The following is an 18,418-nucleotide window of genomic DNA, read 5'->3' on the forward strand; positions in this document are numbered from 1 at the left end:
CCTTGGGGGACACCAATAATTACCCCTCTCCATTCTAAAAATTTACCATTTATTCCTACCCTTTGTTTCCTGTCTTTTAACCAGTTGTCAATCCATGAAAGGACCTTCCCTCTTATCCCATGGCCATGTAATTTATACAAGTCCAGTCCCCTGACCCCATGGCAGGACCAAGCACCATCTAGACCATCCCTGACAGGTGTCTGTCTAACCTGCTCTTAAATATCTCCAGTGATGGAGATTCCACAACCTCCCTATGCAATTTATTCCAGTGTTTAACCACCCTGACAGTTAGGAAGTTTTTCCTAATGTCCAACTAAAATGTCCCTTCCTGCAGTTTAAGCCCATTGCTTCTTGTCCTATCCTCAGAGGCCAAGGAGAACAATTTTCCCCCCTCCTTCCTGTGACACCCTTAAAACCACTATAATGTCCCCTCTTGGTCTTCACTTTTCCAAACTAAACAAAACCAATTCCTTCAGCTTTGCCTCACAGCTCATGTCTTCTAGACCTTTAATCATTTTTGTTGCTCTTCTCTGAACCTTCTTCAATTTCTCTACATCTTTCTTGAAATGTGGTGCCAAGAACTGGACACGATACTCCAACTGAGGCCTAATAAATGCAGAATAGAGCATAAGAATGACTTCTTGTGTCTTGCTCACAACACTCCTGTTAATGCATCCCATTTTTTAGCAACAGTGTCACACTACTGACTCATATTTAGCTTTTGATCCACTATGACCCCTAAATCTCTTTCTGCAGTTCTCCTTCCTAGACAGTCGCTTCCCATTCTGTATGTGTGAAACTGATTGTTCCTTCCTAAGTGGAGCACTTTGCATTTCTCCTTATTAAACTTCATCCTATTTACCTCAGACCATTTCTCCAGTTTGTCTAGATCATTTAGAATTATGATCCTATCCTCCAAAACAATGGCAACCCCTCCCAGCTTGGTATCATCTTCAGACTTAATAAGTGTTCTCTCTATACCATCATCTAAATTGTTGATGGAGATATTGAAGATAATCGGTCCCAAAACAGACCCCTGCAGAACACCACTTGTTATGCCCTTCCAGTTAATAACTACTCTCTGAGAACAGTTATCCAGCCAGTTATGCACCCGCCTTATAGTAGGCCCATCTAAGTTGTATTTCCGTAGTTTATTGATAAGGTCATGTAAGACCATATCAAATGCCTTACTAAAGTCTATGTATGTCATGTCCACCGCTTCTCCCTTATCCACAAGACTTGTTATTCTATCAAATAAAGCTATCAAATTGGCTATGTCTACACGTGCGGCTTCTTGCGCAAGAACGCCTGTTCTTGCGCAATAATACGCAGTGAATTCACACTGCCCACCCGCTCCTGTGCAAGATGTACAGTACCATATGGTAAGAGACAGCTTCTTGCGCAAGAGCTATGCTCTTTTCTTATAAGTGTAAGCTCTCTTGCGCAAGAGCTCTTGCCAAGACACCTTCCACTTGTAAGAAAAGAGCGTAGCTCTTGCGCAAGAAGCACAAATGTGGATGCTCTCTTGCAGAAGAAAGCTATTTTAGCTATAGAGTTTTATTAGGCAAGAATCCCTGCCGTGCATCCACACTGCCATGGGCACTCTTGTGCAAAAGCACATCTCACACATGGCAGTATGGACGTGTTCTTGCGCAGGACTCCTTGCACAAGAACCCTTGCACAAGAAGTTCTTGCGCAAGGAGCCACCAGTGTAGACATAGCCCTTGGTTTGACGTGATTTGTTCTTTATAAATCCATGCTGGCCATTATCTATCACCTTATTTTCTTCTAATCCTCTGCAGATGAATTCCTTAATTTCCTGCTCCATTAACTTTCCTGGCACAGAAGTTAAGCTGACTGGTTTGTAGTGTCCTGGGTTATTCTCATTTCCCTTTTTATAGATGGGCACTATATTTGCCCTTTTCCAATCTTCTGGAATCTCTCCCGATTTCCATGACTTTTCAAAGATGATAGCTAAAGGCTCAGATACTTCCTCTATCAGCTCCTTGAGTACTCTAGGACGAACTTCATCAGGCCCTAGTGACTTGCAGACATCTCACTTTTCTAAGTAATTTTTAACGTGTTCTTTTTTTATTTCAGCTTCTAAACCTACCCCATTCCCACTAGCATTCACTATATTAGGCATCCCGTCAGCATCAAACTTCTCGGTGAAGACTGAAACGAAGAATACAATTCAACGCAGAAAGCTGCAGTAAGAGAAATCTCCAGTTGCCAGTTGCCACTGTCATTTTCTTACTTTATATTACACTAGGGGGCGGTGCCGCTTGCTCGCTATGCTCATGAACCCCCCTGTCTCTGGGGGTAGAAAGGCTCAGCTCCCCCACCCTGGCTGCTGGAGAGGACCAGGGCCACACCAGACCCAGCCTCTCAGCTCCCCCCCAGCCTCTTGCCCCTGCTCCCCCGGTCGCAGCACCAGTCTTTTGCCCCCTCTCTGGCCACTGGAGCAGGGCTGGGGCTGAGCCAGGGTGAAGCAGGGGTGGCTACAGTGGCTCCTCACTGTGCTCTGGGGCCCCAATGCTCCAGGACCCTGCGGGGAAACCCGCCTCCACCTGGCCTGCACTCAGGCTGCCACCTGCCTGGCGCTCCAGCCTCGAACCCCCCCACCTACACAAGATTACACCGCCAATGCCGGCTTCCTGCGGGGGAGGGAGAAGAGAAGGAAACCCCAAGACTCTGCACTGGATTTGTCTTGTGGAGAAGTTCATGCACTGCTGTGGGGAGGGAGGAACGGGGTGCAGGGAAGAACCAGAGCCCAGAGCTCCATAGCTCACAGACCACCCCACTCCTTCCATCCCTACCCCCACCCCCACTCCCACCCCCTACCTCCATCCCTACACCCACCCATCCTCCCTAATCTCTCCTTCTTCCCAACTGCCTATCCCTATCCCCTTTCCTTCCTCCATTCCTACACCCACCTATCCTTCCCTAACCCTTCCCCATACCCACACTGCCCATCGCTTCCATTCCTCTATCCACCTCGCCCTCATCATCCCCCTATCTCCACATACACTCTATCCCCCCCTCTCTCTATGCACATCCTGCCCCTTCCCGCTAATGGGCAACCTAACCAGCAAGGAAACAGCACCAGTGGGTTGGCAGATGCTCCAAATACTGCTGGACCTCCCCTTTGTGACACCTCAAGGGGCGGGAGGGATTAGCTCCCCAACTCGAGCCGTGCAGAGTTCATTGGGATGTGGGGCAGTGTTTGGGGGAAGGGGTTAACCGCTGGCCTTTGTGGCACAGAATCCGGAGGCAGGGAAGGGGGGGTTAAGGCCCAACGGGGGTGGTATCCAAAATTGCACTGTAGTGTAGATGTAGCCCAAGAGAACTCCATCTTGTGCATGTTTTCTCAAAAGACAGAAGTGCCAGGGTATGTCTACACTACAATGTTAGTTCGAACTAACAAAAGTTAGTTCGAACTAACATTCATAGGCGCTACACTAGCGCTCCGCTAGTTTGAATTTAAATCTAACTAGCTGAGCGCTTAGTTCGAACTAGGAAAACCTCATTTTACGAGGATTAACCCCAGTTCGAACTAGCTAGTTCGAATTAAGGGGTGTGTAGCCCCTTAATTCGAACTAGTGGGAGGCTAGCCCTCCCCAGCTTTCCCTGGTGGCCACTCTGGCCAACACCAGGGAAACTCGTATCCCCCCCTCCCGGCCCCGGACCTCTTAAAGGGGCACGGGCTGGCTACGGTGCCCGTGCCAGGTGCAAGCCTGCCAGCACCCAGCCAGCAGACCCTGCACCTGGCACGGCACAGAGCCACCCACCCGATGTCCCCCAGCCCACCCCCTCTTCCCGGGACCAGGCTGGCGGCTCCCGGGAGCTTGCCCGGGACCGCAAGAGGCGGGCACCTTCCTGTGCTAGTGCGGACATCGTGGACCTCGTCCACGTCCTCCGCACTAGGCACAGGAAAGTGGCCGGCTAGAGCAGGAGAGCTGCCAGCCTGGCCACCCAGGATCAGGTGTGCATGAAAATCAAGGGGGTCTACTGAGACCCCTGACCCTGAGCCCTGAGCTTACAATGGCCGTCCTGGGTCAGACCAAAGGTCCATCTAGCCCAGTAGCCTGTCTGCCGACAGCGGCCAACCCTAAGGACCCTGGAGAGGATGGACCGGAGACAGTGACCAAGCCATTTGTCTCGTGCTATCCCTCTCCAGCCTTCCACAATCCTTGGGCAGGGACACCACTCCTACCCCCTGGCTAATAGCACTCCATGGACCCAACCTCCATGACTTGATCTCACTTCCCTTTAAACTCTGTTCTAGTTGTAGCCTTCACAGCCTCCTGCAGCAAGGAGTTCCACAGGTTAACTATTTGCTTTGTCAAGAACAACTTGCTCTTACTAGTTTCAAGCCTGCTACCCATTCCTTTCCTTTGGTGTCCTCTAGTCCTTCTTTATGGGAACTCATGAAGAACTTTTCTGTATGCACCCTCTCCACCCAACCCCTGCTTTTAGAGACCTCTATCCTGTCCCCCCTCCATCTCCTCTTTTCTAAGCTGAGAAGTCCCAGTCTCTGTAGCCTGTCTTCATCTGGGACCTGTTCCCAACCCCTGATCATGTTAGTTGCCCTCCCCTCTCCCAGCCTTTCTCTTTCCCTCTCCCACCTCCTTTTCCCAGTCTCCCCCAGTTTTGTTCAATAAAGACAGATTCCATTTTTGACCACAATTGTCCTTTATTTTGTACATCAAGAAAAGGGGCTAGGGAAGGGTAAGTGGAAGGAGGTGAGGGGGGAATGGGGTACGAGCCCCCGATGGGGAGGACTGGGCTGGCTCTGCGGGCTTCTGGGGGTGGAAGCTCTCCTGCAGCCCCCCAATTTCCCCCTCTCCCCAGATGGCAGCCTGCGGCAAGTGCAGCCGGGCTGATTGCCGAGTGGTGTGATGTGCCCAGTGTGGGCACTCCGGGCACTCCAAGCCAGGACTGGTTTTCAAGTGGGGCACCCCTGAGAACTGTCTGTCCGGGGTGGGGGTCTGGTCCCTTTAAGCGCAGCCCTCGGCTAGCCTGAGACAGCATCTCCACGCTCTAAGTCCTCCTCTGATGCCCTGCCGGCACAGCTTCCGGCCATCCTTAAGCCCTGTTCAGGGTCCACTCAATGTGGACATGCTAGTTCGAATTAGCAAAACGCTAATTCGAACTAGTTTTTAGTTCTAGACGCGTTAGTTCAAATTAGCTTAGTTCGAATTAACTAATTCGAACTAAGTTAGTTCGAATTAGCGCTGTAGTGTAGACGTACCCCCAGTGAGTTCAGGAGGGCTTACTCCAAAATCAAGTGCACTCTAAACATAGAGTAGCTTGATTTAAATCAATGGTTTCTTAGGGTAATTTAAATCAATCTACCCTCATCAGCAATGTGACACTGTTGAGAAAAAGCAAACATTCTGGGATGCATTAACAGGAGCATTATAAGCAAGCCATGAGAAGTATCAGAGGGGTAGCCGTGTTAGTCTGAATCTGCAAAAGCGGCGAGGAGTCCTGTGGCACATTATAGACTAACTGAAGTGTAGGAGCATAAGCTTTCGTGGGCAAAGACCCACTTCGTCAGATGCATGTCGTGCATCTGACGAAGTGGGTCTTTGCCCACGACAGCTTATGCTCCTACACTTTAGTTAGTCTATAAGGTGCCACAAGCCATGAGAAGTTATTCTTTCACTATGCATTGATTAGGCCTCAGCTGGAGTATTGTATCTCGTTCTGGGTGAAACATTTCAGGAAAGATTTGGAGAAGGTTTAGGGAAGAGCAACAAAAATGAGTAAATGTCTAGAAAACATTGAGGGAAGACTGAAAGAACTGGGCTTGTTTAGTTTAGAAAAGGGGAGCTGAAGAGGGGACATGATAGCAGTTTTCAAGGATCTAAAAGGTTGTTACAAGGAGGAGAGAGAAAAATAGTTCTCTCAAGGGCCTTTCCAGTTCTAGTATTCTATGATTCTCTGGGAGTAGCTAAAGGATAGATGGCTGTGTCACACGGCCACATGGCTGGCTCTTAGCTGTGTAATGAGGAGGGAGGAGATATGCCTCAGCCACTGAGAAGTGCTCACTGAATGAGGGAAGATAGCAGCCCTGCCTCGTTCACTGCAGTACAAACACTGAAGGAGACAAGGCACCTATAGTAATAATTTTGCACGTACAAATACATAGACACTTCTTGAAATCTGAGCCTATATTCTCACTCACATTATTATTTAGTGGCAATCTGGTAAGTAGGCCTGATTCTTACAGGCTTCATGCAATTCCTGTTATCATTGGTGGGAATCTGCATCGTGGGAGCTGGACTGAGCCCTGAAGCAGAAGGGGTCCTTCCATCAGACCTAAGGCCCAGGATCTCTCCTCTGTATTGTAGCAGATGCTACAGACTGTAGCAGGTGCCAGCCTGGCGCAGATTTCAAGGACCATCCTTTATATTTCCTCTGGCAGGAGGATCTCATGGAGTGGCACAATACAGAATGTCTGCATCCCATGCTATAAGATAATATGTGTGCAGTATTCTTTTGGGCCCATGATGTTAGAAATAAGGTGGGTGAGGAAATACCTTTCATTTGACCAACTTCTGTAGGTGAGAGAGACAAGTTTTGTACCTCTCACTAACAGAAGTTGGCCAAATGAATGATATTACCTCACCCACCTGGTCTCTCTAACAAGGTAATATGTAAGGTTTGCTCTATAACTGTAAAACTGCCTGCTCTGAACTTGTGAACTCAGGCAGGAGGAGTGGTTTTCCAACCTATCATGGAGGCTTATCAAATAATGATTCAAAGACTAGGCTAATAGCCCTCTCACACCCATAAAGGTGCTATGTGCAAGGAAGTTGGTCCCATCAACTTGAACTCTGGAACAAGGCAATAAAGATAACGGACATGAAAATTCTTCATCCCTTTGCTTTTTGGACTCACGGTGAAATAAAAGCAGAGATCCACAGGGTCAATCTGGCTTAGCCCTAAAAAGCATTGAGTGCTGACAGATGACTACAACTCTGCCACCTTTTTGAACCATAGACTACCTCATAATTGTGTAAATGATGCCTGCTTTAACCTGTAAATAATTCTCATTTCTTTTTCCTAATAAAGAAATTCTTAGTTAGTTACCTATCGGATTGGCTATAGGCTTTGTCTTTGGTGTGAGATCTGAGGTACAAATTTACCTGAGGGTGAATCACTGATCTCTTCTGGGAGAAGCCTGAATATTTTGTGATCTTTGGTGTAAGTGGCTATTTATCGCTTGACTATATGGCACTATAGACTGGACAACCCCATGGGACTCCAAGGTCATCTGTGACTCCATGGTAAGACTGTTATAGTGCTTCAGGAGTTCACATTTGTTACTGGGTTAGTGAAATCTAATTATAGTACATATAACCAGTGTAGGGTATCTGCCCTGCTTTATGTTAGTCTGCCCTAAAGTTGGTACTCCTAGGCATGAGACACTCCACACTAGGGGGCTACGTCTAGACTGGCATGATTTTCCGGAAATGCTTTTAACGGAAAAGTTTCTGTTAAAAGCATTTTCAGAAAAGAGCATCTAGGTTGGCACGGACGCTTTTCCGCAAAAAAGCTCCAATCGCCATTTTCGCAATAGGGGCTTTTTTACGGAAAACAAATCTGAGCTGTCTACACTGGCCCTTTTGCACAAAAGTTTTGCGCAAAAGGACTTTTGCCTGTACGGGAACAGCATAGTATTTCCGCAAGAAGCACTGATTTCTTACAGTAGGAAGTCAGTGCTTTTGTGGAAATTCAAGCGGCCAATGTAGACAGCTGGCAAGTTTTTCCGGAAAAGCGGCTGATTTTCCGGAAAAACTGGCCAGTCTAGACACAGCCGGGATGTAATAGTGTAGTTAATTAACCAATCAACTGATAAGCAAAAGACTATAGACTACATGCATTTCCCTCCCCACCCCATTTGCTAGTAAATTTTTTACCAGGCTGGCCAGCAACCTGGTTCAGTCCTGGCTTGAGTCAGGTGTAGGACCTACCCCTGCTGTGGATCTTCAATTAAATTTTGGCTACGTCTACACTGGCAGCTTCTTGCACAAGAACTGTTTTGCAGAAGAGTTCTTGCACAAAAAGTCTTCCACAAGAGTGCGTCTACACTAGCATGTGCTTTTGCACAAGAGATGTGCTTTTGCGCAAGAGCATTTATGGCAGTGTGGATGTTCTTTTGCACAAGAAAGCTCTGATGGCCATGTTAGCCATAGGGGTTTCTTGCGCAAGAAATCCATGTTGCCTTTCTACACTGCTCTCTTGTGCAAGAGGGCTTATTCCTTGTGGGGAGAATAATAACTCTTCTGGAAGAAGCCCTGTTTTCTGACACTAGACTGTAAACTTACTTGCACAAGAATATGCGTGCAGTGCAGACACCCAGCAAGTTCTTGCGCAAGAAGCTGACAGTGTAGACGTAGCCAAAGTGTTTTAGGAGCTGGGTGGGCAGGCAGCCTGGCTCAGTTCTGGCTTGTGCTGGGTCCGGGAGCTCAGACCTCTGTCCCCAGACAGGGGCTGCTGCCACCCCACACTGCTGCCTCTTTATCAGGAAGGGGTCAGGGCTGGGTGAGGCTCAAGGTGGACCACTCGGGATTACCTGGGCAGCTCCCTACAAGGAGGGGCCTCTTTCCATCAGCCGTAGCAGCTCTGAGCTGGGGCCAGAGGCAAGGGGCTCCTCCCCACTATTCATGTGCAACAGGGAAATCTCTCCCCATTGCAGCCCTGAGTCCCTGTGCAGGGCTTAATGGGAAGCTGTGTGGTCACGTGGCCATGCAGCTTAGGGGCACTCGGGTCTTGGTCCCAGTATCAGAGGTAGATTTGAAGATAGGGTTTCAGTGGGCAAACGAATGGGGTGGTCCCCTAAGCTCTGATGAAGGGTGAGATTTGGAAAGCTGGGGCAGCTGGAACCTGGTTGAGGAGAGGGGCTGAGAGGACAGTGCACCATGGCAGATGACATCAATCAGGGAGTTGCTTCGCAATCCTTGATAAGAGGTAGCCATCATCCACTACAGACCAGTCCTACGCTGTCTGTTACCAGCTTGGGAAACTTACTTCCTGTGCACCACCAGCACAGTGAATCTAGGTTTGAGATGTACTACTGCGTTTACCTCCTCACATCTGTAAGTGCTGCCTGATCCAGTTGCTGTGCTAACACTTCCACGCTATCAGTGCTGAAACCCTGATTATTAATCCTAGCATACCCAGACAGTCATTTAATCAATGATCACCAATTAGGAATTATAAAGTTAGGCAGGCATGTAGTAATTAGCAGAGAATGTACAGAAAGGAGAGCACTTTGACGACATACTGAACACTTGTTTAATACTTTGTTACGATTGCTCTCACAGTTATTACTGGTAACATTATGGAGTATTATTGATAACCTCTGGGTGGAAACATTCATATTTTGAAACTGATGAAAAATAGGGCCACCTTTTCTGCAAACTTTACTAAATATTATTGTTACTAAGCTGTGTAATCACCACTGTGATGAATGAAAACATTAAACTGTTAACTTCCAGGTTAAACTTCGCAGGGCTAGATTTTGATTTTAGATACATCTGTGTAATATGAGCAGGCTGGGTGGGAGGTGGAGTGGCACTGTATGTGAAAGATAATGTAGAATCAAATGAAATAAAAATATTAAGTGAATAAACATGTTCAATAGAATCGCTATGGATAGTAATTCCATGCTCCAATAATAAGAAATTAGCAGTAGGGATATATTACCGACCTTCTGACCAGGACAGCGATACTGACATTGAAATGCTAAGGGAGATTAGAGAGGCTACCAAAATAAAGAACTCTATAATAATGGGGGATTTTAATTACCCCCATATTGACTGGATACATGTCACCTCAGGAAGAGAAGCGGAGGTAAAATTTCTCAATGGCTTAAATGACTGCTTCTTGGAGCAGCTGGTGCAGGAACCCACAAGGGGAGAGGCAATTCTCGATTTAGTCCTGAGTGGAGTGCAGGATCAGGTCCAGGATATAACCGTTACAGGACCGCTTGGGAATAGTGACCATAATATAATAACATTCAACATTCCTGTGGTGGGAAGACCACCTCAGCAGTCCAGCACCCTAGCATTTAATTTAAAAAAGGGGGTATGTCTACACTACAAAGTTAATTCGAACTAACAAAAGTTAGTTCGAATTAACTTTGATAGGTGCTACACATACAAACTGCTAGTTTGAATTTAATTCAAACTAGCGGAGCGCTTAATTTGAACTAGGTAAACCTCATTCTACGAGGACTAAGCCTAGTTCGAATTAAGCAGTTCGAATTAAAGGCTGTGTAGCCACTTAATTCGAACTAGTGGGAGCTAGCCCTCCCCAGCTTTCCCTGGTGGCCACTCTGGGCACCACCAGGGAAACTCGTCTGCCCCCCTCCCGGCCCCGGAGCCCTTAAAGGGGCACGGGCTGGCTACGGTGCCCGTGCCAGGTGCAAGCCTGCCAGCACCCAGCCAGCAGACCCTGCACCTGGCACGGCACAGCACGAGCCAGCCACCCGCTGCCACCCAGCCCTCCGCCTCTTCCCGGGACCAGGCTGGAGGCTCCCAGGAGCCTGCCCGGGTCCGCAAGAGGCGGGCACCCACCTAGTCTAGTGCGGACATCGTGAACCTCATCCACGACCTCCGCACTAGGCACAGGAAAGTGGCCGTCTAGGGCAGGAGAGCTGCCAGCCTGGCCACCCAGGAGCAGGTTTGCATGAAAATCAGGGTGGTCCAGTGAGACCCCAGACCCTGAGCCCTGAGCTTAGAATGTCCGTACTGGGTCAGACCAAAGGTCCATCTAGCCCAGTAGCTTGTCTGCCAACAGCAGCCAACACTAGGGACCCTGGAGGGGATGGACCAAAACAATGACCAAGCCATTTGTCTTGTGCCATCCATCTCCAGCCTTCCACAAACAGAGGCCAGGGACACCATTTCTACCCCCTGGCTAATACCACTCCATGGACCCAGCCTCCATGAATTTATCTAACTTCTCTTTAAACTCTGTTCTAGTTCTAGCGTTCACAGCCTCCTGCAGCAAGGAGTTCCACAGGTTGACTATTTGCTTTGTGAAGAAGAACTTTCTGTTATTAGTTTGAAGCCTGCTACCCATTCCTTTCATTTGGTGTCCTCTAGTCCTTCTATTATGGTGTCCTCTAGTCTTTCTATTATGTGGACAAAAGTCAACATAGTTTCTGTAAAGGGAAATCCTGTCTTACTAATCTGTTAGAGTTATTTGAAGGGGTTAACAAACATGTGGACAAGGGGGATCCAGTAGATATAGTATACTTGGATCTTCAGAAAGCCTTTGACAAGGTCCCTCACCAATGGCTCTTGCGTAAATTACATGGCCATGGGATAAGAGGGAAGGTCCTTTCTTGGATTGAGAACTGGTTAAAAGACAGGAAACAAAGGGTAGGAATAAATGGTAAATTTTCAGATTGGAGAGGGGTAACTAGTAACTAGTGGTGTACCCGAAGGGTCAGTCCTGGGACCAATCCTTTTCAACTTATTCATAAATGATCTCGAGAAAGAGGTAAGCAGTAAGGTAGTAAAGTTTGCAGATGATACAAAACTGTTTAGGATAGTCCAGACAGAAGCAGACTGTGAGGGACTCCAAGAGGATCTTAACAAACTGAGTTATTGGGCAACAAAATGGCAAATGAAATTTAATGTGGATAAGTGTAAAGTAATGCACATCGGGAAAAATAACCTCAACTATACGTACAGTATGATGGGGGCTAATTTGGCTACGACAAATCAGGAATGAGATCTTGGAGTTATCGTGGACAGTTCTCTGAAAACTTCCACGCACTGTGCAGCGGCAGTCAAAAAGGCAAATAGGATGCTAGGAATTATTAGGAAAAGGATAGAAAATAAGACCCAGAATATCTTACTGCCCCTGTATAAAGCTATGGTACGCCCACATCTTGAATACTGTGTACAGATGTGGTCTCCTCACCTCAAAAAAGATATTTTGGCCTTGGAAAGGGTTCAGAAAAGGGCAACTAAAATGATTAGGGATATGGAATGGGTGCCATATGAGGAGAGGTTAAAGAGACTGGGACTTTTCAGTTTAGAAAAGAGGAGACTGAGGGGGGATATGATAGAGGTATATAAAATCATGAGCAGTGTGCAGAGGGCCGATAAAGAAAAGTTATTTATTAGTTCCCTAAATAGAAGAACTAGAGGACACCAAATGAAATTAATGGGGAGCAGGTTTAAAACTAATAAAAGAAAGTTCTTCTTCACAAAGCATGTAGTCAACCTGTGGAACTCCTTGCCAGAGGAGGCTGTGAAGGCTAGGACTATAATAGAGTTTAAAGAGAAGCTAGCTAATTTCATGGAGGTTAGGTCCATAAAAGGCTATTAGCCAGGGGATAAAATGGTGTCATTGGCCTCTGATTGTCCGAGGCTGGAGAGGGATGGCAGGAGACAAATCGCTTGATCATTGTCTTCGGTCCACCCTCTCTGGGGCACTTGGTGCTGGCCACTGTCAGTAGACAGGATACTGGGCTAGATGGACATTTGGTCTGACCCAGTACGGCCGTTGTTATGTTCTTATGTAATATGAGGTGTGTAAGGTGCACTGTCCATGCAGAGCACTGTGCTACAATTCATACCCTGTCAGGGCTTCTCTACTGACACAAGATGTACTGACACCACTGCATTGATATAATTGTGCTGTTATAGTTATGTTCTCCATGTAGATACTCTTATCCTGATATAAAAGCACCCTTTCTGGGATGGCTTTGGAAGTGGCATGAACAGAAAACAAAAAAGAAAAAAATTCAAGTCACAATCCTTACAAGGTGCAATGGTGCCATTTAAAATCCCAAAGCAATGTTAAAGTCAAATCATAATGTGACCCTCAAGGGGACTTTTGATCACCTCACGGCACCCCAAGAAGTCTGTGATCTCACTCCAGTGATTATTAGTTTTTTTGTACTTACAACCATAGCACATAGGTGTATCATTAAGAAACCCACTAACCACCTGTGCAACTTGCAACAGGAGGCATGAACAGCACTATTATGACCATCCTCAAGCAGAACTGGCAACCCAGCCAATGCTGGGAGAGTATTGAGACCCCAAACAGAGCCAAATGAGTCAAGTAACCCCAACTCAAAAGCATGCCGACACATTACACAAGGCTGCATGCACGTGACAAAGCATCACTTGAGTCCCTGTGCTCACCTCTGGAGAACTCAGTTATGAGTTAATAAGCTCCAGTGGCTGCCCTTAGAGGCTGTGTGTAGTAATTTGGCAAAGGAGCTGGGAGACAGACTGATAGGTTCTAGACCTGACTGGTTGTATGCTTTTGCCTAAGGCTGCTCTGTTCTTTAGTTAGTTCATTTGTAAAATGGGCATAAGTATAATAAAAATCAGCTAACTGACAGTGGGAGCTTTGTGAAAATTAATTATCGATTTCTTCAGTGGAACGACTTACATGAGTAAATTCATGAATGTGAATTAAGGTGACACATTCAGTCCCAGTGTATTCTGAGATCTGTGAGACAGACATGATGGAATGCAAACAAACATTCTGTTCCTCTGCCATTTTTCTACGCATTAATGATTGTTGTTTTTTAAGTTGCAGTCACATGACTGTTAGGGACTGTAGGGCCCCATACTGAGGTATTATTGCTACAGGTTTATTATTTATTATTATTCTGAACTCTTCACAGCTTGATCAGTCAGGAGGGATTGCTAGAGAACAGTGATCAGAGATGCCATCATTGTTTTCTTACAAGTCATCGACGAAAGATGCTTTGACTAACCCAGGGTCAAACCTGGAGCTGATTCTCACTCTCCTGAAGGTTTTAATCATGACACTTTTGTTTTCCTACATCAGTTTCACAGTTTGAGAGAGAACAACCTACTTAAAGGAAAAACAGCATTAAGATTATAACGGGAAAGTAACACTGATGCTTTCATAAGAGAAAGGCACTTTCATAGAGATAGTGAAATGAACAAGTGACTCTTTTATAGATCCTCTCTCACAGCATATGTGCACCCATTTGTTTCAAGTGAGTCATAGAATAGGTTGTGTGCTTCTTGCCTCCCACCAATCTTCCTTGTAAGATGTGAGGCCATGGATCAGTTGAAAAAATGGAAACATTCTTGGAATCCCAAGTCAGAACTAATTTTAATTTTACCACAGCTCGCTAGCTAGATAGATTAGATAATTTGTGTTATCAAAGCACGCAGGAGCCCTGCTTACAGACCACAACCCATTGTGCGAGGTGCGGTACAAACACAGAACAAATGGACAGTCCCATATTCATTAGGCAGGTTAAAAAGAGAAGTTGTACAAGTTTAGCTTATCAGTTAATACCTGACCCTGCAACCACTTGTGCATGTATGTAACTTCAGGCGAACAGGCGAATATTTGCAGGATCCGAACATACGTAGCAATCATGGATATCTGTCTAAGAACCTATCTAAGAACTGATCTGCACTGCGAATTATGGCACAGCACACCAAGCTGTGAATCGACTGCACACTAGACTGGCATGCAGCCATGTCCTGGAAGGCAGCTAAATGTATCACAGCTTCAATATTCAGTGTGCGTCACTGCAGGACTTTCCCTGCACTCCTGCAGTGTCCATGTGGGCCTGCAGTGGACTGATCTTTACAAATTGCTTGAACTGAAGTCTACCTCCTGCCTTTGAGTCTGACACAGCATTACAAAGGATCAATCAAGGGCAATCCCCACCCCTAGGATACTAGTTGTCTCACTTTTAGGGGTGAACACTGAGACCAGTTTATGAGTCACCACTCCTCTGAGACCTCCTGTCCTGAATGACCTAGCTCTGTAAGGGACAGTACAGAAAGATCCCCATTGGAATTGGTGCCCATAAAGCAGAGATGCAGAAAGCCCCCTACTAGCTCCTTGTCATACTCCTCCTTCAGGGTGATGATCGATGGCCCTTGTGGGAGCCTGTGGTAGAGCACATCATGTGGACTAAGACCAAGTCATCTTTGCAGCAGTGCTGTCTCCAGCAGCTCGCCATGCTTCCTCTCCTGCAGGGAGTTGTGGTCCCTGGGTTCTAACAGGATGTGGTTCTTCTGTACAGCCTTGGCATCATGTTTGTTCAGACACAGAGCGACCTCACAAGTCAGAAAGGTTTTTGCTGCTCTTTGAGGCTGCTCCAGGCAGCAATCACAGGGGATCATCTTCTCCTTCCCCTGCTTTCCCATGGAAGAGGTGGCCAGGAACCTCTCCCTTGTGCTGCTGAGCTGGAAGCTCTTATACAGCTTCAGAAAGGGCCCCAGATGGACTCTGCAGATAAGGCAGGAGTAGGTGGCCTTGGCTTGCTGCTGGGCACCCTGGATTTTTTGAATGCACTCCTTGCAGAAGCTGTGATGGCAGCTCAGGGAGACAGAGTTACTGTAGAAGACCAGACAGATTGGGCATTTGAGCTCATCTGCCAGATCAGCAGGTGCTTGGGAATTCTTCCTCTGCCTCTGCCATGGCTTCAGAGACAGCACACTAGTCAGCCTGCAAGAATTGAAACTAATCAGGAAGCTTCTGGGTGTAGGGCCAAGTTACCAACTACAGACTCATGCAGACAGGAAGACAAGAGCAAAACCAGCCCAAAGTCTGTAAGGACCTCCCCTCTACCCTTACAGGCCATCCAAAGCAACCCGCCCTCTGAGCTCTGTGTTCTCTGGCTCCTGCTCCTCCCCCAAGCAAACACATTGGCCTTTTTCTTTATGTCAGTTGTGCTGTTTTATTGTCTCTCTCTGACACTGCTGAATGTGACTAACAGGGCTGATGGGACGTGGAGGTATAAGTGAGGTGTGTTTGAAAACACACACAGCAGAAGTCTTCATTGTGCAAAGAGAAAAGCAGACTAAAAATAACCTGCACTAGAGGAAGAGTAACTTTTCCCGAGCGAGGCCTGGCTGGCCTGAGCATGCAATGTTCTTTATTTCATTTAGCCCAAAGTTATAGTGGGAGAAGTTTAGGTTGGCTATTAGGAAAAACTATTTCACTAGGCAGGTGGGAAAGTACTGGGATGGGTTACCTATGGAGGTGGTGGAATCTCCATCCCTAGAGGTTTTTAAGTCTCAGCTTGACAAAGCTCTGGCTGGGATGATTTAGTTGGGATTGGTTGGTTTTACTTTGGGCAGGTGGCTGGACTTGATCTCCTCAGGTCTCTTTCAGCCCTATGATTCTTGTCTTTCTGCATGCAAGACTGCAGGGAAAATGAGAGGGCTGAGGAGATAAAAGAAGAGCTCCTTCACAAGTCTATTGAGGCAGCTCTCCAGTGCCCAGCCATGGGTCACATGTGGCCCTTCAGGATTCTATGTGTGCCCCACAATAATTTAAAATTAACCATTCTTCTACAAAGGAATTTTATCACTCAATTACAGATGGAGACTGCTAAACTGGAATTCGTTTACAAATTTGACACTCACAACTTGGGCTTGAACACAGATATTAACTGGTTAACATACTACAAAGACAATTTCCCCTGCCTTTGATATTCACATTTACACATCAAAAGCTATGAATGGGATATATCCAGCCTGACTCAGCATCATTAACATAGGTCCTACAATTAACAGGTAACTATTTTTTGCTGTTCTATATAGTCTGGATTCTGTAATTTCCACTCCAACTCATCTGGTTAAGTGGATTTTACCCACAAAAACTTATGCTATAATATTTGTAAGTCTTTAAGGTGCCACAGGATTGCTGGTGGTTTCTAAACAGTTGAGTTCATGCACTGTTGAAAAACCCAGAAAAGATGTGAGAAACCATGTAGAGATGGAAAAGCTTTTAGTATTGATCGGGGGCCAAACCAGGGGCCCTGCTAAACAGCTGATCGGTAGCCAATCCCCATGGACACACTGTGGCTGGAGGTGGTTGATCAATTCCTATTTTTCCCTTGGGATGCTTAAGTGTGTGCATATGATGCCAGCCCTCTTGGTCCAAAAGAACATCAGCTATCCAGAAGGTCCAGTTGCTTGCTCACACTGTTGCAGAGGAAGGCTTATGAGCAGGCCTGCCCTGAGAAGTTTTGGTGTCCTATACAGCCTCTTATGGGACAGGGGTTTTCTTCACAGAGATAACTGCATTGAAGGCAGCATGGGCAGGTCCAGTGCTGCAGGCCTGAAAGTAGAGCAACACCATACACTCATGGGAGTCAGGAAGACTCCACAGCATACATGCAGGCCAGGTGCTTATGTAACTGCCACTATATGGATTTGAACTTGGGACCCTGGGAGCTTAGTATAAGAGCATCTATACCTTGAGCTACTAAGCCAGCTAGCTCTCAGCTTAAGCTGTAGGGCTCTCTTGTTCTTATCTCTTGCTGTAAGTGGTCTAAGTGCCAGTGCATGGGACAGAGAACCACACTAGGAATGTGGGTTACACTTAGTCATAAAGGGTCTGATCCTGACCTCACACTGGTTCCAGCTGCATTGACTTCACGGGGCTACTCCTGGTTCACAGTGCTGTGAGTGTGTAGAAAATGAGGTTAATGTGAATATTAAATATTGCATAAGCTCCAGGTATTTCCCATTCTTATTGTGACATTTCCCTTTCCCCTCTATTAGTGCAAAAACACATGCACCAGCTGGAGTCTTTGTTGGGGAGGGGGTTATTCTCTATCCTGTTACTGGCATGTTCAACTGTTTCTTACGAAATCATAGATAATCTCGTGGTAGTGAAATGTGTTCATGTGACATCCTGACCAATCAAAGCCCATGGAACAAGCAGCAGCAGGGCATCTGTGCTGTGAACGCTGCCAAGGTGTCTTAAACCAGTAAAAGGCCACACTCAGATCTAGCATGGCTTATTTTGATGTAGCTTAAAGCAGCAAATAAAATAGATTCAGCTAATCTGAAATAAGGAACTCTTACACAGTGGCTTGCCCTGGTTCATAACTAAATTAGTTTAAACCCCCACTTTAAAGGAGTGCAACAAAAGGTAATAAGCCACAAAAACCAGTCGACTCCACAAAGAACCACTCTTGGCAGAATATACAATTCCTTCCAATGGCAAAACCAAGTGAAAGGAATTATCTGTATCACTTACTTTAACTGCAAATACTCAAATCCTAAAATGAGTGGATGGCCATGGGAAAAACCTATTTGTGGAAGGACATATATTTTGCTTTGTACTCATTGAAAGCCTCAGAGTGGAGGAAAGCATTTCTTTGCCACAGAAGCTACCTCCTTCCTAAACATGTATAAATGTGTTTGTACTAATAAATTGAAGCATTATCACCAAAGAGATTTTCTTTACTTTATAGTGTATTTGTTATAGTTTATTTATAGGCAGATCACTTCACTATTTACAGTACATGAGCGTAGAGATTCTACAGTCTTTGTGATGTAAACAAGTAACTCCACAGCAGGGGGAGTCTGGAAAAAGAAGCCAGTTCTGAAGTATTTACACAATTTAAAATAGAACT

General features: G+C 46.3%; 1 pseudogene; it reads right to left on the reverse strand.

Annotated features, from left to right (window-relative positions):
* Positions 1-6,681: 6,681 nt before the first annotated feature.
* Positions 6,682-18,117, reverse strand: LOC142818774 (tripartite motif-containing protein 12A-like; annotated as a pseudogene).
* Positions 18,118-18,418: the final 301 nt, after the last annotated feature.

This window comes from Pelodiscus sinensis, chromosome 17 (assembly GCF_049634645.1).
Source record: "Pelodiscus sinensis isolate JC-2024 chromosome 17, ASM4963464v1, whole genome shotgun sequence".
Classification (NCBI taxonomy): Eukaryota; Metazoa; Chordata; order Testudines; family Trionychidae; genus Pelodiscus; species Pelodiscus sinensis.